Here is a 24997-nt window from a genome sequence, read left to right as displayed (position 1 = left end):
CATCAAATCCAAATCCAAAAAACTAAACAAATTCAGTTTGGTTTGAAACAAAAGTAGAAAAGCTGCAGATCCTCACATTTTAGAAGCTGGAACCTGGAAATGTTTGGGGTTTATGCTTAAAACACAACTTAATGATAACCGATTCCCAAAACATTTGCTAATTAATAATTAATAATCTTTTCAGTTCTAGCTATGTGATTTGATGATTAAAAAAATGATTGGTGTTCCAAACACTTCTCCACAACATCGCTTAATATGTTACTTCCATGTTATTCTATTGTCTTTTCAAAGCTCCACTGCTCTGACAGAAGTTGCATCTACTTTAATCTCTACAAGCAGATCCTGCATGTCAATGCAACAATATTTTGGTATCTAAAACGTTCTGGTTTTCATTTGTTGTCCGAGGAGTTTGTGGGCTTTGGTTGCACGGCAATTTATTGGTGAAGCCAATTTCATACATTCTGATCATATGGATCGAGAGTGGTAAAGTGGATTTAGCTGCTGCAATGGCCTGGCATTTTTTTTTTTATGGACATTTTGACACGTCTATGTTGTAATTCTCCTTTAATTGACTACAGCTGCTGTCCTCCTCAAAGGAACAAACTACATCATTTTCATAGCAGCCTTTCAAGCCTTCAGAGTATACTTGGTGGAGTGTTCCTTTTAGTGTGAAGCTTTTACTTTCAGTCTTTCATGACTCAGCAGTTGATGACAAGGATCATTTGTCAAGGACACACCGGAGCAAAGCTAAAGTGGGACCTTTCACTCTCTATACATGACCACCTGTCCCTCTTCACCTGCTGCCATCTTTCCTTCCCCTTCTCTCCCTCCTCTTTTCCAGCGTGTTCATCTCTGTCCTTCTCCACCTCCTTGTCACACCCTTCCTTCACTCCCTCTCTCCTCTCTCACCACTCCCTCATGTCCAGGTCTCTGGGTAGGAGTGCAGTGACTGTGATGCATGGCAGTGTTCAGTGTTTTCCCTGCAGTCTTGACGGATACCAGGTGTGTTTAAGAGGTCAAATGTCTGCTTGCGTCAAGGACACACACACACACACACACACACACACACACACACACACACACACACACACACACACACACACACACACACACACACACACACACACACACACACACACACACACACACACACACACACACAGGGCTAAAAGATGGTGTGTCCCCAAAGAGAAGCAGGACAAGTGGACCACGACTTTGACAGTCAGTCATTGTTCAATCCACAATCCACTGGGAGGAGGATGCTGCATCAGCTAACATGGCAACACACATCTACATCAATGTGTGTGTGTATAAGTCATTGAACGTGGAATATGAGTGTGTGTCCAAGAGCAGGTGTGTCTCTGCATGTTGTGTGTCTCTGTGTTTACGGCGTGCAAACTGTTGTATTAACTATCAAGCTGTTAGCTCAAAGTGGCGCGGGGTGCGTGTAACTGTGCGGGGCCCTTCAGATGTTGTAAATCACGCTTGTCTCTGCCTTTTCAATTCACTTCCCTCTTGCTTTGTCACTCAAGGGTGAAAAAAAACACATCAAGGTTGAAAAGGTACAAAAGTTATCAGCCTGCTGGCATTTAGTTAATTATGTGAACGTGAGGGATGAAGACTAAGCTGCAACCTAGTATATAGCTGGACCGTGTTTGGTCAGTGTGCTGACTGAGGCTGCACCCCATGACAATTATTATTAACATGCCAGCAGTTGGGTACCAAGACAAAGGAACCTTTGGGTCGGGTCTTAAAACGTACACTTTATATTCACTACCACTTAAAAGCTTTACTGCTAATTTCTCTTCTGCTCAGATCCCCAACAGCTGTCTGCTCTGAGCGCATCCACAGTGACTCACATGCACTCGCTCCTACATTACTCTTATAACACACTGGTTCCCAACCTTGGGTCCCAATTTTGAATCCCAACCTTGGGTCCCGAGCCCCACTAGAGGTTGCCGAAGCTTTGAAAAAGACTCCAAAACAAATTGAAGGGTTGGAAAAAAAATTTGGGGAAAAAACAGCATTTCATTCCTTTATGTGGATTATTATTTCAGATATAAATTAAAAAAAGGTCAGAGTTAAAACAACCAAAGAGCTGATCTGCTGCTCGACCTCATTCTGTTCATGCAGGATCTTTGTAAAACGCCGATGTGCGTCCCTGTGTGACTGGTGGCGGCTGCGCAGCCATCGGACACTATCTGAGCCCAGTTCCACTGCTAACGATAGTTTGTAAAATGTCTTATCTGCGGCCTAAATATCGGAAAATATCCAAAATGCACTGATGATACTTTGTCCTTTGGAGCAAAGCATCCACCAAATGGCACATGTAATGTCAACTCGCAGTCATTTCTAATCAGACAGAAGATATACGTCCTTGTGAACTTGAGAGCAACGGCCCTTTAATTAAAAAAGGAGACATATATCACCTGAGTGTAGCTCTGAATGGGAGCAAAGCAGCACATTTCGATCGATGTGATTTAATAATCGTCGCAAGATATTTTACATTTCAGCCATACACAGGGGGGAGAGCAACAAATCAATGTCTCTATTGTAGTGATGGGGGCACTTGTGCATTGATTTACATAGGATAGATTAAAAACCTTGGCATTAATTAAGCAGATTGTTTCTTCAATGCGCTGGCTGTGTAAACAGAAGCCCGGGGGGGGGGGGGGGGTCCTCTGCATTTATTTCTCCTCATCACTTCTCTAACTGAGTTCTTTCACTTCTTTTTTACGCTCAAACTCCTCTTCTTCACTCAGCGGCTTTCTTTATCGCCCTTTTAAAGTCAACCCAAGAAATCACATGGGAGCAAATATGTTTTCCATCAGCACAAGAATCGTAAATAATAACTGAAGGACACAGACCCTCCTTGACTCAGTAGACAGAAGTTTGCCCTGTAGCGAACATTTCATACATTAGCTTTGTGTGCACTTGATTTATTATTGCAAATGTAAAAATTCTTGCCCTCAATACACAACATGACCGTGTGTGTGTTTGCTCCTATTGTGCATGTGAATAGAAAGGTTTGTCTGATTCTGCGTCCGTCACACACGGTCACATTTTATGACCCTGCCGTTTGCTCTGTGGGTATGTGTGTTCGTGTGGGTGTCTGTATGCAATCTGTGCATCACACAGTCACATGGACGAATGGTATAGGATGTAGCAATGACCTCGGGGGGAAGAGATCACCCTGACCTTCGTGAGCTGTGGAACATTGTACTGGACTTGTGTCCTGGATGAAGCCCCAGTCTTTACAGTGTGAAATGTGTTTTTAATCGAATTTCTCTCCGATACCATTACTGCACTGGAGAATTATCTATTTCAGGTTTCACGGTGTTCAATGATAAGTGTCAAACTAACTATTCACACAAATAAATCTAAACATGTGGCTGAAATTTGAAGTTTTTCATTTCACTGTGTATTGATAAGGTCACACCGGGCATCTACGGCTCTCAGGGAGCCAATACGGATAGGTTTCAGGTGAGCGTTGTGGCAGCAGAGATAGCGTGTAACATAACTCAATCATTTTCCTATCTTCACATATTAAAAGATCTGTCGCTGTTTGGAGCCCCTTTAGTTGGGCTCCCAGGACCAGGTTGCCTACCTTGCCTTAAGTCTACCCCTGGTGTTTTATCCCATGAACCAGAGTGTGTTTCACATGTGTTTCTGATCGTGAAAAGCCACGACTTGGGTGTGTAACGCAACTTCTGTATGTCACCGGTATATTGCTGAGGACCAAAGGAGGCACAGAGCGATTATCGACAAAGCACCGTAGGCAAAATACATTTGGCCCGTTCTGACATTTCAACGGGCACTGCACTTGTATCTATAAGTAAGCAGACTGGTAATTATACGTGTATGCTCACAAAAACACTTCTCAACTACACACATCATCACTTGGAAATCAGAGAAATTTTTTTTTTCTGTTATCTGAAGACAACAGGATACCAAAACAAACATACAACTCACCAAATGCCTGATATCGAGAAAAAAACAACAACAGACCTGTGGTGCTTTTTACATTTCTACAATTATCTGTCAGCTATTAAGAGCACTGAATCAATTTCTGTGTCATTAGCAGGCTGGGCATTGCTGAGTAGACTGCAGATGAAGAGGAGGAGGAGAAGGTAGAGGAGAAGCAGGAATGAGAGGAAGAGGAAAGAGACAAGTAAAACTAAGAGGAAGAGGAGGAGAAGGTAGAGGAGAAGCAGGAATGAGAGGAAGAGGAAAGAGACAAGTAAAACTAAGAGGATGAGTAGAGAAGGGCTGCAGGGGAAAGAAGCGGATGGATCTGGGACTGAAGAGAAGTAAACAGGAGAAGAGGAGAGTGGAAACCTGAGGAAGGATGAAAGGGGAGAAATACAAATAAATGAGATGAACATGGCAGAGAGGACAGTAAGAGGGGAAAGACAAAAAGAAAGTATCAACAGAGAAAGAGAAGGGAGAGAAACATTGATTCAGAGAGAGAAGAGGCAGAGAAGTCTGCAGACTGGAGGGTTAGAGGGAAGTACAAGGGGCAGGGAGGAGTGGAGAGGGAGAGATGGAAGGATGGATGGAGGGATATAAAGGGAGGGTTGAGGCTCTAATGGGTCATCCCCTGTCGTTTTTCATTTGTGGCTTCACTATGCAGTGACAGCTAGAGGCTCCCCCACCCCTCTCCTCAAAGGAGCTAACCTGAGCGAGAGTGGTAACAGATGCTAATTCCTTCACTCCCCCTCCTCCCTAACCCCCTATCCCAAGGGATGGAGAGCCAAGGGGAGGTTGTGGCAGAGAAAGAGGGAAGAAGGAGGGGCGGTGGTGGTGGGGAGGAGAAACAAGCCGGTGACTCCCCCATGTGGGATTATAATGGATTATCCCGCTAAGACGCGGCACGAGCTCAGTGCCTGCATGTCGCACCGCCGCCGCATGGTCCGGCCCTGCATCCTCATAGCAACGACCCACCTCTCACACACACAAACACACACACACACACACACACACACACACACACACACACACACACACACACACACACACACACACCATCTTTCCTCTGAAAAAGGCCACTCTGAGCTCTTTTTGTCTCCCTCCTCCACATGGTGGCGACTCCCTCACTGACGGGACCAGCTGGTACTCACATGAACACAAACACACAATCTGGTTCATTGTCACAAGTATTCCTTTCCAAGATTTGTTTTATGAATCTGTATTGTATCTTAAATACATAAAGTGACTTTACCCACTCTCAGAACAACCAGTTTTGATCATTGATTATTCATTCAAACACCAAATATTCTCTGAAGCATCTTAATATGATTATTGGATGTATTTTGTTTTTTATTTTATGATAGTAAACTTAAAAAATGTCTTTGAGTTTTGGACTGTTAGAGGAAGTTAAACTGAAAACAGCCTTGCATTATAAAAATCAGTATTACCACCGCAGATTGTATGCCTCCACCAACCAGTCATCACTCCATCATTGTATCCTATTAAGCATTTGTGTGGAATGGTCATATTGAGCATATGCATTATTGAGTTAAGGCCAAAATTGTGTTTTGTGAGGTCACAGTGACCTTGACCTGTTGATCAACAAATATTCATCAGTTCCTCCTTGAGTCCAGGTGGACGTTGGTGCCAGATTTTAAGAATTCCCCCCCAGACGTTCCTGAGATATCGTATTTACGAGAATAGGAAGAAAGAACAACACACATGCATGAAGATGCTTGTGTTGTGCAGAAGATGCTCCTGAGGATCTCTATAGACAAAACAAGCTATTCGAAGACATCACCTTGGGCTCTGAGAGAGTGCGATGCATATGAGATTTACAGATGATTAATGCAATATTATTGTGAAAGAGAGGAGAAGAGGATGGACATGAAGAGCAGGAGGAAGAGGTGTTATAAGTTGATCTATAAGCATTGTATGCGGGGGGGGCGAGAGAGAAGAAGAGAGGGAGAGTAAAGCTGCCTCCTGCAGTGTGTGTGTGTGTGTCCTCTAATGTCTTTGAGGTGTCCTGCCATCTCCAATGAGTCTCTGTGTTGATAGTCCACCAGCATGGAGCCTACAGAGGGCCATCTGGACAACACACACACACACACACACACACACACACACACACACACGCACGCACACACACACACACACCCGAACCAACCACTAGATTTCACTGGACACACACTTGAAGTGTCGGTAAATCCGACAGATAATCATATATCTATATGGTATATCATATATGGTATAAAGTCGGGTCGTGAAGAACAGACACAACCACAGACACAAAATATCTCCTTCTCTAGAAGCGCCTGCATTAGAAACCCTGGCTCTGTAGCAGATCGATGATATCTCTGCAGAGAGGGCAAGTTTGCAAAGTGATAGCTAAAAGCCTGATCAATTTGAGAGAGCAAGATAGATAGTGAGAGATAAAGACAGAGGCCCGCTCTGATTGCTGTTTTCAAGGCAGCTGTAAACTGCAGCAGAGAACCAGATGTGACAACATATCCTAGAGTGAGAGCAGTAAGTCAGCCAATGCTGCGCCTCGTGTAGCTCATGTGGTGAATTACAGGAAGTGACACCGTCTCCTTTGCCCCTGGAGCATAGATGTATGCATTAGAAAAGTTGCGGAGGCAGAGACAGCGGTGGAAAATGCAAAGGCAAAGGTTTACAGGTTCTAATATAAAAACAACGGTAACAGAGAGAAATACGCTCCATCTGTTGTCCCTCCGTTCTGTATTTGATAATAATAAACTTTTTTTGTAGAGCACGTTCTATATAAGAGATGTAGCACAAAGTGCTTTACAAAAAAAGCAACATATTTAAAGAAATAGACAATAAAATCAAACAATAAAAAACAGTAGATGCTAAAATATGAGAGAAATAAAACAGCAAGAACAATAAAAATGAGTTCCCTCAATTTAACTTCTATATATGTATAACGTCCTCTATTTTTTCATTTTTTTTAATAACTATATTTTTTAGGATATGAGGCACCACTGGACATATAACCCAAGTAAAAAAGAGAAGTAAAGGCATTATACAAGAAGACGAGGAATACATTTTCTTTAAAAAAAAAATCAAATAAATCTGAAACCCCCACATTTTTTACAACAACAGATCATTTGATTATTATCAATACATCACAGAAGGTAAGATGAGGATCAGATAAAGAATGGAGAAGGCGAGCACTACAGATGACCATCCATGACTCTGTCTGGTAGAGCCTGGTACTGTGTGTGTGTGTGTCTGTTACAGCTGGAGCTAACACTGGTGAGGAGGAGGAGCAGGGTGGAGGGGTTCACACCGGGTTGTTACCATCTGCCACTGGCACAAACCACAAATTCTGCAACTCCACTGTTTCCTGAAGTTTCTCAGCTTGTCATTTATACAGAAATAAGCCAGTGTTACTGCAGTTAAACGATGCTGAGGTAGTTTGACAGAAGATCTAACATTGACTGAACTACTTTCTGCTTGACCTGCCCGTCACTGACCCCTTTTAAAGCATACAATTTCCTGCAGCATTATATACCAATCTGTCTAAAAGCGACATGATAGGTGAAGAAATATCACACTTTACCGTATTTCAACAGACGGAGTGAGTCAACACTTTGCTGCTATAAGCTTACTGCAGAAAAAGTCAGAAATTCTCCTTTTTGATAATCTGGGGTGAGCTAAACATTGGCTTGGTGCTTGTGTGTGTGTGTGTGTGTGTGTGTGTGTGTGTGTGTGTGTGTGTGTGTGTAGGAGGGCTCCTCAGTATACAGGGCAGAATACGAGGATGGTACAGTCAGCAGAGGAGCAACAAAGACACTGTTGTCACAGCCTGGTACTGCTTACGCACACGCACACGCACACACACACACGCACACACTGAAACTAAAAAGTTTAAGAATTGACATTCTGCATTGAAGTAGCTGACGTATGCCTGGTGTTAAGTATGTCTGAGTTAGACTGTTTTCTTCTGTGTAAAGCTTCTTAAAGTGAGACGACCACCCACTTTAAGAAACATTGTTCTCTACAAATACATTTCAGCATAGCATCTAGTATTCAAACGCTTGGCAGGTATCCAAAGTTACGTTAAAAACATGTGGATGTACCACCACTGCACTGAGTCAATTACACAAACCCAATGAGCCAAGTGCTACGCTGCGCAACTTGCAGGGGAAGCCCGCGTCAGTGTTTTACGCGATGATGAAATTCATCATCTCAGGTGAGGAGGATAATGAGGTGAGATAATAGCTGTCATGCTGTAATCCAGAGTCAGCGCTCTGTGCAGCAGAGTAATGCAGGATCCGGGCAGTCAGTCAACCAGCTAATAGGATGGGATGAGCACAACGCCAGCCAGCCACGATGCCAACGTGAGACACAGGCTGCCCACAGGGAACACAAACACACACACACACTGCTTGTTTTCTCCTCTGTCATCCCTCTCTCAGAAACCACACTCTCAATTCCCCTCTCTCTCTCTCTCTCTCTCTCTCTCTCTCTCTCTCTCTCTCTCTCCATCCCTGCATGCCCTTTCACCCACTTCTCTCTCTAATTCACTGCTGTCCATCATCCTTGGTGGCTCTGGGCGAGCGGGCTGATGCAGCTCTAAGAGGCTGATGGACGAGGAAGCAGCTCGTGGGTCAGATGGCGAGCAGGCCGGGACGGAAGGATGCCTCTCTCCCAGGACAGAGGGGACAGTGTTTCCCTGTAATCTAAAATATCGTGTTGTTTTTTTCCTGACCCTAATGGACAGCTGACCTCATCTTCAGGCTGGGAAACTACCACCAGCCATGTGCTGGTGAAATACTGGTAGTACACATGCTCACTTCCAGCTCATCAAATAACACAGCTTGGTCAATGGCCCTACGCTTCAAACTATGACGCTCTGGGTAAAACTCTAGAGTCAGTTTTAGAAGTTTCAGGGATGGTGTGTCACTCTCCGCTCGTTTCTTTTCAAAATAAAGTTCTGTTTTCACAGAAACTGTACAATTTCTGCTTGTTACAAGCATTCAGGGTCTTCGAAAAATAAACTTCCAACATAAATTTGCTTAAATTTTAGGTTTACGTGTGCAAAATAAGTTTCAAATAAGACAAAAAGACCTTTAGTAGGACACTTTTAAGGTGATTTTTCATTTAATTTGCCAACCCTCTTTGTATAAGTCTTACATGCCCTGGTTGGATTGTAAAGGGGTAGAGAACTTTTGATCCTATTCATCCGCTTATCCGGGGCCGGGTCATGTAGGCAGCAGGCTAAGTGAAGTATTCTAGACGTCCCTCTCCCCAGCAACGTTTTCTTGTGAGACCCCGAGGCGTTCCCAGGCCAGACGAGATATCATCCCTCCACCGTGTTCTGGGTCTACCCCGTCTGCGCTCCTGTCCCTCACTGAGCCCAGCCACCCTACAACGGAAGCTCATTTCGGCCACTTGTGTCTGCATTCTCATTATTTCAGTCACTACTCAAAGCTCCTGACCATATCTGGGGGATCAGAACTGGAAACAGACTGGTAAATGGAGAGCTTTGTTTCCCGGTTCAGCTTCCTCTTCCGTACAACGGTCCGGTGCAACGCCTGCATCATTGCTAACGCCGCACCAAAACCGCCTGTCCATCTCACGCTCCACTTTACCCTCACCCATGAACAAGACCCCCCCAGATACAAGAACTCCCTCGCTGAGGGCGGTAACTCACTCCCAACTCGGAGAACCATGGCCTCGGACTCGGAGGCACCGACTCTCATATCGACCGCTTCACACTCAGCTGTAAATCGCCCCAGTGCATGCTGGAGGTCACAGTCTGTCACCACCCAAATAAAACATTTGAAGCACTTCTATATACTAATATACAGTCAACATCAAATACACCACCAGTTCTGACATGCCAAAAATCAGTCCCTTCAGACCTGTTTATGGACTGAATTACAGAGTGGACTTACTATGCAGACAAAGAGTGCTATTCAAATTTCCTACAAATGTATTCATTTATTATCATCATTTATTATAGAGCAACAGAAAAGAAAGGGGAGTGGATGAGTCAGGACAAAAGAAAAGAGCTTTACCCTTCTTGAATGGACATTATTGTTTAAGGTTTAATAGGCAGAGACAAAAGCCTATTTAATGGTCTGATGAGAAGAATAATGGATAGAAGGGAGAGAGGAGACAAATATAGAGTCATAGAGAGGAGGAACAGTAAACAAGAGGAATGGAGGAGAGAATCGCAAGCCGTAAAGCCCCCTCACACTGAGAGGGAAGGGACGACAGCAGCAGGAGAAAGAGAGGAAAACGGAACGAGGAAAGGACGGAGAGAGAGACACGATGAACTGAACTGAATGACTTGAATGGCTTGTTTACTCTCAATTGCTCTAAAATCATTCTACTGATTTCAGCCTCGTCAACAAAACACATATGCAAATGTGGAAAGTGCAAAGACTGTAATTATCTATATTAACAGCATCAATTTTCAGCAATTATGATAATGATTAGCATACACATTCCGAGCTGCATTTGTTATTTAAATGTAGGCCTGCGGTTCTCAACACCGTCCTGTTTTCTCCATATCATTCACTGCTGTGGAGTCAGGATGGAAATCCATCAGATATAAGGACAGTACAATGAGTAACATAAGTAAACTCCACAGGATGCCTTTAAACTGTGCTATTACTGTTCTATTATAAAAATGAAATGGACCTGACTATATTTAATACTTGTTTAACAACAATATATGAAATTGCAATGAAAAAAACAATGTGCTAATATGAGAGGTGCCTCTGGTAGTGATGAATTATCAGCTGAATCTGCAGCTCCTCTCGGCTTCACAGAGCTTCATCGTGAGTTTCAGCTCATTGTTTAGTTGTTCGGCCCAAACCTTTACCGTTCTGTTCACTCTCTCTCGGTGCAGGCTCCAAGCCGATTCTAGAAGGTGGAGTTAAAACACTGCAGACCACTGTTTAGTCAATCATCACTAGCGCGACATGGGACATCCTGCACAATCCCGCCATTTTTAAATAGCCAAGCTACCGTCAATAGCGGCCGCAATTTATAATTTGCTCAACCCGGATTTGAGAAATCCGCCGACACTGAGGAGGTACTATCCACATTCAAAACACTGCATAGAGAAAAGGACCTGCTGCCAAATATGAGTCGAGTTGAGCCGCAGGGACGGATTCATTGTCACTCATTATCAGCAGCAGAATTAATCTTGCTGATGGCAATCTCAAGCTGAACAGATCAATCTCATTGCTTAATGATATGTAATCCTCTCCACCAATTCCCTCCTGTCAATCAGAGAAACTGAAAGCAAGACCACACACACAAAAATCCTGTAACACACACACACACACACCCTGCCAGCGGAGGAAAACTTTGCAAAAGAGAGACGGAGACATCTATATTTAAGATTTATTTACATTCGACATAATATTCAGCTTTTCCACAAGTTTTAAGGTAAAATTAAAAAAATCTAAATCGAAACTGTTTGGAGTTTGAAACAACCTCAGCCGGATTTAGATCATCATAAAGGCTCAAAGTGTTGTTGAGGCATACGATCCTGGTCAAATCTAAATGATCAGAGAGAGAGAGATCCTGAGAGCCGAGACATACTGATTTATTTAAAGCAATGATCTGCTGTGGACGGCGTCAGCAGCAAAACATATTTTAGACACCTAAAAAAATCCATATCAATTAAAGTGTAGGTTATATGTAGAATATTTCCACCACTTTACCTTGCTGTCAGACAGCCCTTTCCGACAGGGAACTGAAGCCATTATCTATGCTCTCTTCAAAGCCAGCATACTCCTTTGACAACAACAGTCATTTTACCTGGCAGACCATGGGAACGGCTGGTCGATCGGTTAGTTTGTTTGTGTTTTCGTGTGACTTTTGTGAATCCGAACTAACCCTTTAAAATAAAAAAGGATACAAACGATGTTCGTAAATTGTTATAAGATAGCTGAGGAAATAACATAAAAAAACGAGTTTAATGACCACATGAGTATGACTGAACTCATCTTAATACAGTGCATCTAATTGAATAAATTACACGCATACGAGATAAAACAAAAAACTACAAAAGATCATCATTCTGTCTCCCAGGACAGGAGGAAGAGGCGGGAAGTAAAAGAAAGAATATATGATGAATTGGATATGAGCTCTTTCTTTGTAACACACACACACACACGCACGCACGCACGCACGCACGCACACACACACACACACACACACACACACACACACACACACACACACACACACACACACACACACACACACACACACAGGCAAACACACACACACACACACACACGCACGCACACACACGCACACGGCACTTTCCCTCAATTAATATTGCATCCTGTGGGCAGGAGGGGAGAAGATAGTGTGGGAAATAATCTCAGCCAACACGGCAATACAGCAGCTGGCTTTTCACCTGAAGGCTCTTATCGTTATGTATTGAATGTACTGTAAATCACCAGCTACGGCTCCTTCAGCTGTCACACATATGTTTGTGGTAGAAATGTGGAAATATGGCACAAAAATAAAAATCCGAATTAGCCTGAAGGGATAGGAGAGGCTAAAATATATAGGAATAATAAACTGACTTCCTGAATGTCTAAAAAAACGAGAAGGGTCGAGCTGCAGAGCTCCAGGCTAGGGCCCCCCTCGAAGAGATCGCTAGAAGATCTGGATATTTTCATCTGAATGGTTCATGTGCCACAGAGCAACTTCTGATAGTGATGTATGGTGTGGCGCCTCCAACGCTGTATCCAGTTCTTTTCATACATCCATTGCTTGGATATGTGTATGCTAGTGATTAGCATTAGCGATTCACAGGCTAATTGTAAGGTTAACGGCTAATTAATACTACTCTCTTGCAGTCTGCAGAGTTGGGAGACGTTGGGTTTATAAGAGGGTGCGGGGGGGGGGGGGGGGGGGAAGGGTTCGTGGGAAAGCTGCCTCCATCTACGTCACCTGCCTCCAGATCAGCAAATAGTTCAATTCAGTTGCAATAGCCGGTCTCAACCAGTAGAGGGCAGTTTCTACGCATAATTATAACACAAATTAAGTTAAATAGTAATACTTTGCACTAAAATATCAAGATTAGTACCTGAATCCATCAACAACACTACTAAATACATATATATATATCTATATATATACAGATATATATATTGGTTTTCATTGTTTACAAAAAAAGTTACTGTTTAATTAATAGTTTTTGGACAATGGAGCTCTTGGAGGTCCTTTAATGGGATTTGTTGAAAATATAGAATATCACATGACTTATCCTTTAAATAGCAATACTGTGTACTTTTTGCAGGAGATACTATCACCAGTTAAGTGTTTGGTAACATGTTTTACTACTTCAGCACATACAGCACAGACAGAAACAACTTTTGGAACCACAACAAATGAACAATGCTTCTGATGGGCTGCACCATCTACTAACACACATAAACACGCATTGTGACATGAAGCTGAGCGCAGGGAGAGAGAGAGAGAGAGAGAGAGAGAGAGAGAGAGAGAATCATCTCTGATTCCCTCGCTGCAGAAGTGAAAGAACAGAAGACAAAGAAAAAGAAACAAGACGTATGAGAGATGAGGGAGAGAAAGAGAGAGAGCATGAATGTGAGTGTGTGGGTGAAAGAGATAGAGGCTGGACAAAGGAGGAACTGACAAAATGAAAGCATGCAGGAAAGAGAGAGGGGGGATGGTTGGAGGGGATGAAGCGATGTATGAAGTGATGCAGGCTCAGTGTGTCTGTGTGTGGAGGTATACATTTTCTTTTTCCCAGCTAAAAGCCTTGACTGGTTGTTGTGCACATGGAAACATACTGCCTATTCTCCACTGGCACTCAACACACACACACACACACACACACACACACACACACACACACCATTATGTCTGAGTGGGAGGGACACAAACACATTTAGCAGCATACAGACACAAATATAACAAAAGTATTTGTAGGGGAGGGGTGTCAATTGCTGCTGTTCTCTTCAAAGGTTCTTAATTGGACCCTGATTAGTTTCTATTTTAGTTGGATGAGAGACGACAAAGAGAAAAAGATACAGACTCAAACCCACAATCTGGAAGACAATCAGTGGAGCCCATGTCTCTTAGCCTGCAGGTGTAACACATATAAATAATTCTTCTTTTCGTTATCAAAGCACTGCTACACTAATGTTCAAGGTAATTCTGCATTATGCAGAATGAATGTGAAGGTAACGGAGCAGTTCAGGGTTTTTCCAGATATACTTAGGGTAGGAGCAAGCGTGTAAAACTCCCTTTCCTCTTGCAACATTCCCATTTGTTATGCTTCTCCTGTTTGTGTTTCCTCTGCCCTCTGGCTCTGCTCTTCATTTTCTTCCTCTCTTTCACCCACACTCTCCCTTCTCATTTACTCTCCCTCTTCTTTGCTCTGCCTCGCCCTTCCTCAAGCTCTTCCTTTTTCTACCCCTCCTTCTTTTTTACTGCCTCTCTTCTTCCCTCTCCCTATTTCTGACTCCAGCTCTGCACTCCATCTGTTTCATTCTCATTTCCCACATCCCCTCTTCCCGCTCCATCTCTCTCATCATTTTTATTTTGGCTTCCCTTCAGCTCTGCTCTTTTCTCTCCCAATTTCCTCTCTCGCCCCATCCTCCTCGTTTTCTCTCTCCTCTCACTCTGCCCTCTCTTCTTCTTCTTCTGCACCTGTGCAACCTTGAAGAAAATGGATTATAGATGGAGGGATGAAGCTGAATGCTTTTGTGTTGAAACGCTCTTCCACAATGAGTAAACTGCAAACACGTGCACTCATTTCCATCCTCTAACTTGTGCTGGCCAAAACATGAATATGCTAGCCACTTAGACAGCAGAGGAACAGGCTCTGTGTCAGAAAACCTTTTTACACCAGCGATTAATCACAGGTCAATATTTATTTTAGAAATATTGAAAAAGCGCCGCACATTATTCTTGAGAACAAGGTTGTTTTTTCAACTTTTTCAGCTTTCGCACCGCAAATAAAGGCATCAACCAATGAAGCTGTAAAACAAGAGCAAGGAGGCTCCGTAATCCAGAGCAAGACGAGCAAACCTGAACAAAGGCAGAGCAGACCGGATCCACTCCATTTCTTTCATGCTAATCTGTGATTGGGCAAAACATGTAAAATGATTCTCCCAGGGAGGAGGTACTTCCTTGGTGTCGTTACCAATCAACATTCAGAATACAATATTGTAAATTGAATGTAAAATGATGATTTCCAAATGTCATCTTTAAACCTCTGCCAGATTGTACAAGAGAAACTGCCAATAAAGCGATAGTATCATAAAAGAAAATAAATTGTAACGTACCATACATACCATCAACATTTGAATTACTTATTTTAAGTGGACTCTAGTAAGGCCTTTACAACAGAATCCAATTTTCCTTTTTTCAGATATACGTTACCCTATTTTTATCGAGCAGTAGCTAGCTTCTTCAGTTAGCCAACGCAAAACTTAATGTAGCAGTCCTGCTGAAATCCAGTCCCAGGTGAGCGTAGTGCAGTGGCATGTTGGGCTCAGCTGTCCGGGTTGGATCTACGGCAGGACTACGGCAGGACTACGGCAGGACTACAAGGGATGCGGCAGTCCAACCTGCGGCTGCACTTCGCTCACCCGGGAATGGATCCCATTTTGGCCGACAGACTGCAGCACTGGCAGCAGTTCACTGACAGGTTTCTAGTGATACATTACACACACACACACACACACACACACACACACACACACACACACACACACACCCAGAAGCCGCAGTGATTGTTTTTAAAAGATCTTGTAAACTAAGCTGAACTAAATAAAATATTATGACACTGTGGGTTGGTTTTCCTCCTGTCCTCCTCAATTATTTGATGACCAGCCACCACTGATGCAAACATACAGTACATATATGTCAGCACTAATGTTGTGTTAAGTTATGCATCCTTTGTGATCTCCTGCCTGCTTGACATATGTGTGTGTCTGTGTGTGTGTGTGTGTGTGTGTGTGTGTGTGTCTATTAATAGGGAGTGAGGTAAGCTGCTTGCCAGAGTCAGAGGCTGTAATGGTCAACACCGCCCTCATGACCTACTTTAAACAAACTAGCACCCCACACACGTGTGTGTGAGTGTAGGTGTGAGAGAGAAGGTGAGAGATATTCAGATAAAGTACCATCTGCAGGTCACATCTCAGGTGTCACACTTTGTAAACTCAACTGTTGGTATAACAACACAGACGACACAGGACTGTATTTGCTCTGCTGCAGAAAGTCGCTATAGACGGCGTAGAAAAAACAGCGATGTCTATTTTCTGGTGAGGAAAGCCTCGTCACAGTGTGGCACACTGCAGCATGTTGCACACACATCAAGGCCGGTTTCCTGTACTGAAAAAGGCTGCAATGACCAAAGAGGTTGAATGGCTGATTTTATAGTCGTACTTCGCGGTTTGATTTCATACTTTCTGAATCATCTTGCAAATATGAAACCAAAACACTTTGACCGGATGATAAACTTTATTTCAGACGTTTACTATATTGCTTGAATATAATAAGCATGAACACCGTTTTTTCTGTTGCTTGACAAGAGAAAGTAATTAATTTAAAAAAACCTGGCTCTAAATATCAATACTAGAAACAGTCTATATACTATTAAAAAACACAGCCCGATCACACCACAACAGTGCAGGGACAAAACTAGGGCCTGGGTACGTCGAAAGGTATCGACCAAGTGGTATCAAAACTTCTCCCGTGCCCACTAAACACGTCCTGTAGACGTGAAACGGCTATAACCAACATTATCTTACATTAATTATGTATGGTTTGATAAGAAAATGATATCCACATATCTGTTTATTCGTGTGTACAGTGAAAACACTCACATATATGCACACAATATGGAGAACCTGAAGATATTTCCACGCTTTAATATACTTAATGTGTCTGCATGTGCAAAGTAAATAGTTCCATGTTTGATGCCTCAGGAGGCAACACATGACATTAGTGCGGTGCGTCACTGTTTTTTCTCATCTTTCATGTTGTAGCGACATGAATGAATGAATGCAGCGCTAGTAGGAACAGGAAGTGGTTTGACATTACAAGATCTCCCTTGTTATCAGGTTCAGAGAGGTCAAAAGAAAATCTCAGTGAACAAATTGGGAAAACACTTGGAAATGCTCCAACAGTGTTTCATTGTGCCGTGTTTGTTTGCAGCACCGTCACATTTGGTTGGGTTTGAGATCGAAACAAGTTCTCTGTAACAACCTTTTCTCTCCGACTGCTTGTGGTTGTATTCTCAGTGAAATACTACAGAATCTGTGTCTCCTCACACCAACATTCTGGGTTCATAGTTGGAATCACATTCATATAGGGCAGTGTTTCCCAAACTATTTTTCTGGGGACTCTTTATAAAAAAATGACCATCACAATAGGCCTGATCTATCAATCGTGAGAAGAGCAAATTCCGCATCACCTTAGATTATCTTCTCTTAAAAAAAGTCATCAGAACATCTCTACTTTGTTCTTGCATGCTTAATCTATAATATTACATTTTACATCATTTATTATTAGATTATATTTTGTTTTAATGAACTAAATCTGTAAAGTAACTAAAGTTGTCAAATAAATGTCAAATTTTTGCCGAACAAATGTACTGCAGTAGAAGTATAAAGCAGCAGAAAAAAATTAATGGGAGCGCTTCAAACGTGTACTTAAGTACTGTATTTGTGTAAATGTACCTTGTTATATTACATTCCTGACTGAGAAAAACACTGACTGCTAAACTAGATGAGAACATATTTGTATTTAGTTTGTATCTTGGGAGAAACATGCAACGATAGAGCAGGTCTAAATTACCTCACAAGCTTCTGTTTTGTAGAAACATTCACAGAAACATGGAAACACACCATCTCATTTCTGCACCCAGGGAGGGTGTGTGTGTGTGTGTGTGTGTGTGTGTTAACTCACGGTAAATTAGGTTTGCTCTATATTTTTGGGGGGTTAGCCTTGAAAGATTGATGGGGAGGTGAAGTGTATGTGGGCCAGAGAGAGGGAGCTGCAGTTTTAATGTACTTTAATGTTCTGTACTCTGCTCTGCTGGGGGACAGCAGGGATCCTAGCAGGGATGGAAGATGGTGACATATAGGTTAGCAGTCTTTGTTTTCTCTTTGCTCTCCTACTTCCTCTCTAATTGGGCTTTCTTGTAGCTCAATGATGCACTTGTTTTGTTTTTTTGGAGAGAGGCACAGATCCACTCGGGTGAAATTATTCTCCCTACGGCTTCACTTCTTTTGCTTTCTCTTTGCTCCTCCGCACGTTCATCTGCCCTCTCCCTTGGTATTCAATACATGAGGCTGTACAGTGAGTTTGTATCAATGCTTTATGAAACTTCTGCAATGCAAGACAATTGCTTGCTTACTGACAAGACATGGTCTTGACTCCACAATGAGGCCTTTGTCATCACGATTCTCATTGTCTTTGCGGGGAGTCGTAACTTGCTTGTTTAAGATGGATTCTCTTTACAAAGCAGCAGGAAATACACTGGGCTATGTGAGATTGCACAGATTGTTCATGGTTACAACATGCAAGCCGATTTGCCTTTCTGAAGATTTATTTTTCTTTGTCGTAGCAACAAATGAGAAAAGTTCCAATTAGTGGGGTTGAGTTGTTGGTCTCAAGGCTCCTGCAGCCGCCCTGATGTAAAATCAGAGTAATTCTACATGCTTCAAATGACATTCCTTCATTCCAAGGAAACATACTTCGTACTATACGCCAAAATACCCATGTCTGATCAAAGTCCAAAAACCAAAGATATGCAATTCATATTGAACTGAGGAATGCAGCAGATCTTTACATTAAAGAATCAGAAACCAGTGAATGAACTGATTAAGCTGCCCGTATCTGTAGAGACACACACGTTGAATCCAAAACTGAGCACACTCCTCAAACAAGAGAGGACAGAACCAGAAAACAGAACTGCTGAAATAAAGGAATAGCTGTTCCAGAGGTCAAACAACAAGCTTCACATTACATGATGCAGCAGATCCTGCATGCTTGTATTCATTTCACTACACGCTGACGCCTTGGCATTTGATTTGTCTTTGGTGTACAGTACAGGCTTTCTGTGAGGAAACATGCCACGATGCACATTTTGTCATAAAAAAAAAAAAAGAGTTGAAACTGCTACTTCTTATTCAGATCAGTATGTAAATCAATGGTTTTTCAGCCAGCGGTGGGTGTATTCTTTTCACATCTCTCCCCCTTTTCTCCCCCATTCATCTTCTCTCATCATCATTCTGTCTGTGTTTCTATTCTTCATCCTTGCTGCTTTCACCCTCCCACAATCACGCTTTCTTCTTCTCATCCCGACAAGAGGTCTGTTGTCTATACAGTGGACAGAGTTTGTTAGCATTTAATCTGAGTTTGAATGATGGTTTGGTGCTGAGTGCAGATCTCTTAGTTAAACCACAGAGATGCTTCTGCGCTGAAAGGCTGTAGGGCTCTGTGACATTCGTTAACCCTGTCCTGCAGAAGTAGAAACAACCATGTACAAATTGGTATTCATTGTATTTTGTTAATCAGAAAATATCACCATCATATGTGTACTTAACATAAGGCTAACTTGTTGTTGCACCACAACAGGTAACATAGTAGGACGTAACACCAGCAGTAGGCTGAGAACTTTTCTTTCTCAAATCATCAAAAGTTCTTACTTTAACATTATTGACGGTATTTAAATATATAAGCAAGGGACTTTTTATTCCCTCCTTTCTCATTAGAACTCCTGCAAATATTGCATTTGTTTTGTTGACTTTGGTGAAGTGTATCCACACTGTGGGACATTTAGGTTATGTTCCGACGGTCCACATTGTTAGCATCTGGGTCGCTGAGTTAACGTGTGTTTTTTTCGAGACTGTCCACCCCGTCTGTAAAACAACTCTATGGGTTGTTTGTACAAGCAGCCCATAATGACCCATATTTATATTTATCATAAGGCAGCAACCTTTAGTGGCAGCCGCAAAGGAGGAAGTCAGGTGACGAAGTATAAAGAGCAACAAAGTCTAAGTATGGAGGGGCCGGAGTGGACTGATGGGTCAAACAAACACAGGAGTTTCACCCAGAAGACTCCTTTTGGTGTCCCATGTGGCACCAAAAGTCAAATATTGACATATTTTAACTGACATAACGTCATTGTACAAGTTTAGATTGTAGTCCCAATTTGCTACATAGGAAAGAAAACAAACAAGAAAAATATATATATTAAGGTTAATTAACTAATTTTAACCCAAATCATGATCTTGACCTTAACCTAACCAAGTAGTGTTGTTGCCTAAACCTAAACAAACATTTCACCATTGAAATTGTCACTGAAAGATTAAATGAGGGAACCAGCTATCGGTACCCATCCCTACAGGCGACACTGGATTGCGACAAACACTGTAAAGAACCATCTTATGAAGAATGTTCTCCCCCAGGATTGATCTTGGATTTGAACTTGTTGTCTCTTTCACCCACAATTCTTTGCTCTGCATATTTCTCCCAAAGCCCCAGGAAGAGCGCCGGGCTTCAAAGCTCATTTTTCGTGGCAGCCAAGCAATTTTCCGGGCCCACCACATGATGCCATAAGACCGATAGACTAACATTAAGAAAGAGACGTCCGTAAATGTGTTCAGTAAATCAACTTCCTTGTATGAACCATTGAATATATCTTATTTAAATCATTAAGTCCTAAAAGATGTAAAATGCACTAATAACCGAATTTTCCTTCCTTCGTTTATGTGAATAGGTCCGAGAAAGAGGCTGGACCGAGGCTGGGAGGCAGGTTCAAAGGAAACGCTGGCGCACATTTATATCTGAATTTTATACTCACTAACTAACTTTTTTGCTTCATGTGAGCAACTTTCACAGTCAAGAACACCGTTTAAACATCCATCATTTCTGTGAATCATTTGCTATCCTCCTTTCCGTTTCTTTTCACTCACTCCACCGTGTTTCTCTGTACACCATCTGATCTTTCTCCAAGTCCTCCCCAGCCATGCTAATCATGTATTTTTCCCTCAATCACTTATTTTCATCTTCTCCCCTTTCCATAATCAGACGCCTCAAATTTCCTCCTTCCATCCGTCTTATCACTCCGTCTCACACCTACTCTTCGCCTCCGTCCATCGACTATCCTCTACTTCTCTCACTTATCTCTTTTCAGTCACTTGCTGCAGTGTGTGTGTGTGTGTGTGTGTGTGTGCATCCTGCAGCTTGCGGCTGTGTCTGTGGCCTTGAGAGGTGAAAGACAATGCTAGGAGCCCCTCCCTCGCTTTACTACCTCCCACACACACAGTACATGTGGAACACAAAGACCCAGACTATAATGCTACTCTCCTCCTAGACCTCGCTCTCTGCACCACTCCCACACTTACTAACACCACGATGATCCCTAATCCCCCCCCAACACCGGAAAAGCTCAAAATCAACTCTCGTGTTTCCTCAAGGGTGCAGTATCTACCCCTTACTACCACCCAGAGCCCAATATGTAGCCACGCCTACCCCCCAAGCTCGAGATTACCTGATGTGTTTAGCCCAAAACTCAACCACATTTTATTTTCTTCCCCCATGAGCCTGTATCTATCACTAATGTCCTGTAACCCTGACTGACATATCTGTCACCAACCACCCCACAGTACTCTATATCTATCCATATCTCACCTCAAGGTCCTATATCTCCCCCTGACACCCCTGCACACCCCCAATATCTATAGAGAACTCGCCCTCAAGAGTCCTCAGTATGTTCACTATCAATGCTACAGTGTATCTACCACCTTCCCCAAAACGTCCTGTATCGTTTAAACAGTAAGTTAACTGACAAAAAAATGACTGGCAGCAATTTTCACAAACAAGGAATCATTGATTGCATATTTTTAAGTTTTATAGACTCAACATTTAATAGGGGAAATAAAGGTCCTAGAAATTGATAATAAAATGAATTATTTGCAGGCTTATTTTTTGTTGACCCCGATTAGATAAAGATGAGTAGTTTTAACTTTTAAATGTATCAAGCTCTACATTTTCACAATTTCCAATGTTCAACTTTTCACATGTGTTCAGTGTGTGAAACACAAGATTGAAACAGAGAGACAATCTCTAGTCCCCAATTCTCTCAAATGATCAAATCAACACCCAAATAGTTACTGAACTCTGATGTGTTGGTGTCTTATTAAGTTTTTATTAGGTACATTGATACTGAATATGTAGCAGATGATGTATTGTTAATACAAATCGGATATGGTTGAGTCAGGGCTGTCCACCTCCATTATAATGATGATGATACATTACACATTTACTATTCACCAGATCAATACGAGCAGCAATGTGAAGCCTTTGGCTTCATCACATTTAATGCATGAATCTTTTATTGTAATTATTACACAATAGTCTAAATGCTGCTTCAAAAGCGTTCACATCCTGTGAATAATAAAATCTTGATATATAAGATATGGACAACACAAAATATCAAGCTTCAGCGTACATTATCCGACACACGGTCACAGCGTTGTTACCTGATGGAGTCACTCAGCGGAGAGGGAGGGAGAGGTTTCCCTGACAACCATGGAGAGGCTATAGAGTACATTGTACAGAGTAGTATAAGACATTATATACGGTTTATGTTCTGCCTGGGGAAAAACATCCTTATAGACCTGCTGTATTCATATGTAGTGGTACTGGATCAATACTGTCAATGCTGACGCAAAGAGATTCATCAGAAATACTAGACTGACTTTCTTTCTACCTGTGGATGAAAAATTCTAAATAACTATTCTATACAAATACAAGGAAGATGAATTCAGAAGGACTTCATCCAAACGTTTTCGACAGGAGCCATAAAAACATCACATTTATGAGATATGCAGGCGGCAACCTCCCGTGTTGAAAAGTGAAGCCAAAGCGGAAGTGCCTTAAACTTGCGTTCTTTCTAAGAGCCAGCAGGGGGCGACTCCTCTGAAGTCTGATCGTATAGAAGTCTATGAGAAAATGACCCTACTTCTCACTTCTCACTGGTATTACATCAGTAAACATTGTAAATATGAGTTTATGTTTTCAATCACTAGTTTCAAGTCTTCTTCAACACAGCATTCTGTAAACCATGTGCACGGCTACCTTGTTATAGACGGGTCTTTACCGCGGCGTTGTCCGGTCTGGGAGTTGACGGTGCTTTACTTCTAAGAACTCTTTAACCCTTTCACAGCGTGTTTTCAGTCCATGAAGGTTAATTGGACCATTTTGGTCGCCTAAAAATGTCCTTTACATTGTTCGGTTGTACTTCACTCCACCCTCTTGTGTCACTTCTGGTTGCAAAAAACAAGATAGTGACGACCACTTCTTACCTCTATCTGCTAGTTTTGCATAAACCTCCAAATTTAATCCTAAATAAGAAAATATTCTGAAATGTGATTGGGTGGATTACATCGTTGGAATGTGTTGTATTTATTTACAATAAGTGATGCACTGTTCTGTGGTTTATAACTGACCAGGATTACTTTTGTTGTGAGTCCCGTTACATTGTTAAATGCCACTCTCACAAACCATTAATGGTGGTGCATATTTCCGGGGTAAGTAAGGTAAAGTAACAGTTGAATTATTTTCCTCCCTGACTGTCTGTCTCGTATCGTAGACAAAACGTTTTGGAAACTTATGATGGCTATTTAAAACCTGCAGCCACCCACAACAGTTAGCAAAAGCGTTATATGCTTACAGGCCATTCTTTTGTGTTTGGTTCAGAAGGTTTTGAAAACAGGACGAAACAATTACTTCCAATTCTGAACTATACAAGCAGGTCTGCTCTCTCTGTGTGGGAGAGAGGAGGACGACTTAAGAACTGCACTTACTTTTTCCAAAGATGTATAGATCCGGCACTGAACAAACAACCAGACATTAAAGCAGAAGAGAAAGAGGGTGAAGATCATAAAAATGTGTTTTCTGTCTTGCATTCAGAAAATGACACCGCAGCTCTGTGCAAGACGACGAGCTCTTCTAATTCTCTCTCTTCTCTCAGATATTGAAAGCTCGCCAAGTAAAAAACTAAAGGGAAGAGCAGAGAAAGGGAGAGAAAGGAGGACCCGGATAGAGCGCTGCCTCGGAGAGGGAGGAAGACAAAGATTATTAGAATCTGTGGGCGTGACAGTGACTAAATGCAGAGTCTAATAACGTTTTGTCATTCATCAGCAGGGCTGTGAATCTTTCAGTATCTCACCATTTGTTTCAAAATCGACTGTCGATTCAACACGATTCCCGATTGAAAATCATTTCTCGAGTCAGAACATGAGGGTGCTAATTTCAGGATCTACTCCAGTCCGCTGTGCCCTAATAGAGGCATTGTAGCACATTATGGCATGAAAGCAGAGTCAAGTGTCAAGTTTACACTGTAAAATCATAACTGTGTTATTTTTTAACAAATCACACAATAAAGCTTGACGGAACTCTAACTTGGTTTGTAGGATTACTTTCCATCCGTTTGTTTGTAATAAAAAAAACTTTTCGAATGTTATGAATCATTCAGAATCTTAGAAAATAAGAATCTCTATTCTTATATCAGTCTATTTGTCCCCCAGCCCTATTCATCAGTACCAATCATTCAGAATTAGGACTGAGAAAAAATGAGAAAGCAACCGCTGTGAAGAAGGAAGGAAAGGAAGCTGATAGCAGGGAGAAAATAAACATGCACAAATCAGAGAAAGTCAAATCCCCCACAGCTCTGATTTAAATCAGAGTGAAGACTCACCACAGGAGGCTCATTAAAATATAATCATCTGGTCATTAATAAGAATCAGATTGTTTCAAAAAAATATATATATTTGTAGATATTCATTCAAACTGGATCTTAGTCTGCAGTCTGATGATCGACTACTGCCTTACATTTTACTCCAGAGAATGCTCAACTAAATACTATTTTGTTCTCACTATAATTAAAAAATATATAAATTTATTTCTACTTGTATATGTTTCCCCTTTAGTCTGGTGAAAATGCTAAGATTTACTTCTTAATATGGAATATAATATA

The 24997-nt window shown here is 42.0% G+C and overlaps 1 protein-coding gene and 1 long non-coding RNA gene across 4 annotated transcripts in view; one reads left to right on the top strand and one right to left on the bottom strand.

Moving 5' to 3' along the window:
- LOC142955482 (nucleolar protein 4-like) overlaps positions 1-24997 on the bottom strand; it is a 131608-nt gene that overhangs the window by 20100 nt on the left and 86511 nt on the right. The window lies entirely within an intron of this gene.
- LOC142955506 (uncharacterized) lies at positions 21739-24422 on the top strand. The gene is made up of 2 exons (XR_012955863.1): positions 21739-21792; positions 23993-24422. It is a non-coding gene; the product is annotated as an uncharacterized LOC142955506 (long non-coding RNA).

The sequence above is a fragment of the Anarhichas minor genome, unplaced genomic scaffold (assembly GCF_050575085.1).
Source record: "Anarhichas minor isolate MPS153535 unplaced genomic scaffold, ASM5057508v1 ptg000003l, whole genome shotgun sequence".
Taxonomy (NCBI): Eukaryota; Metazoa; Chordata; class Actinopteri; order Perciformes; family Anarhichadidae; genus Anarhichas; species Anarhichas minor.
The sequence above is the reverse complement of the archived record's forward strand: the minus strand, read 5'-3'. Positions and strand labels throughout refer to the sequence as shown.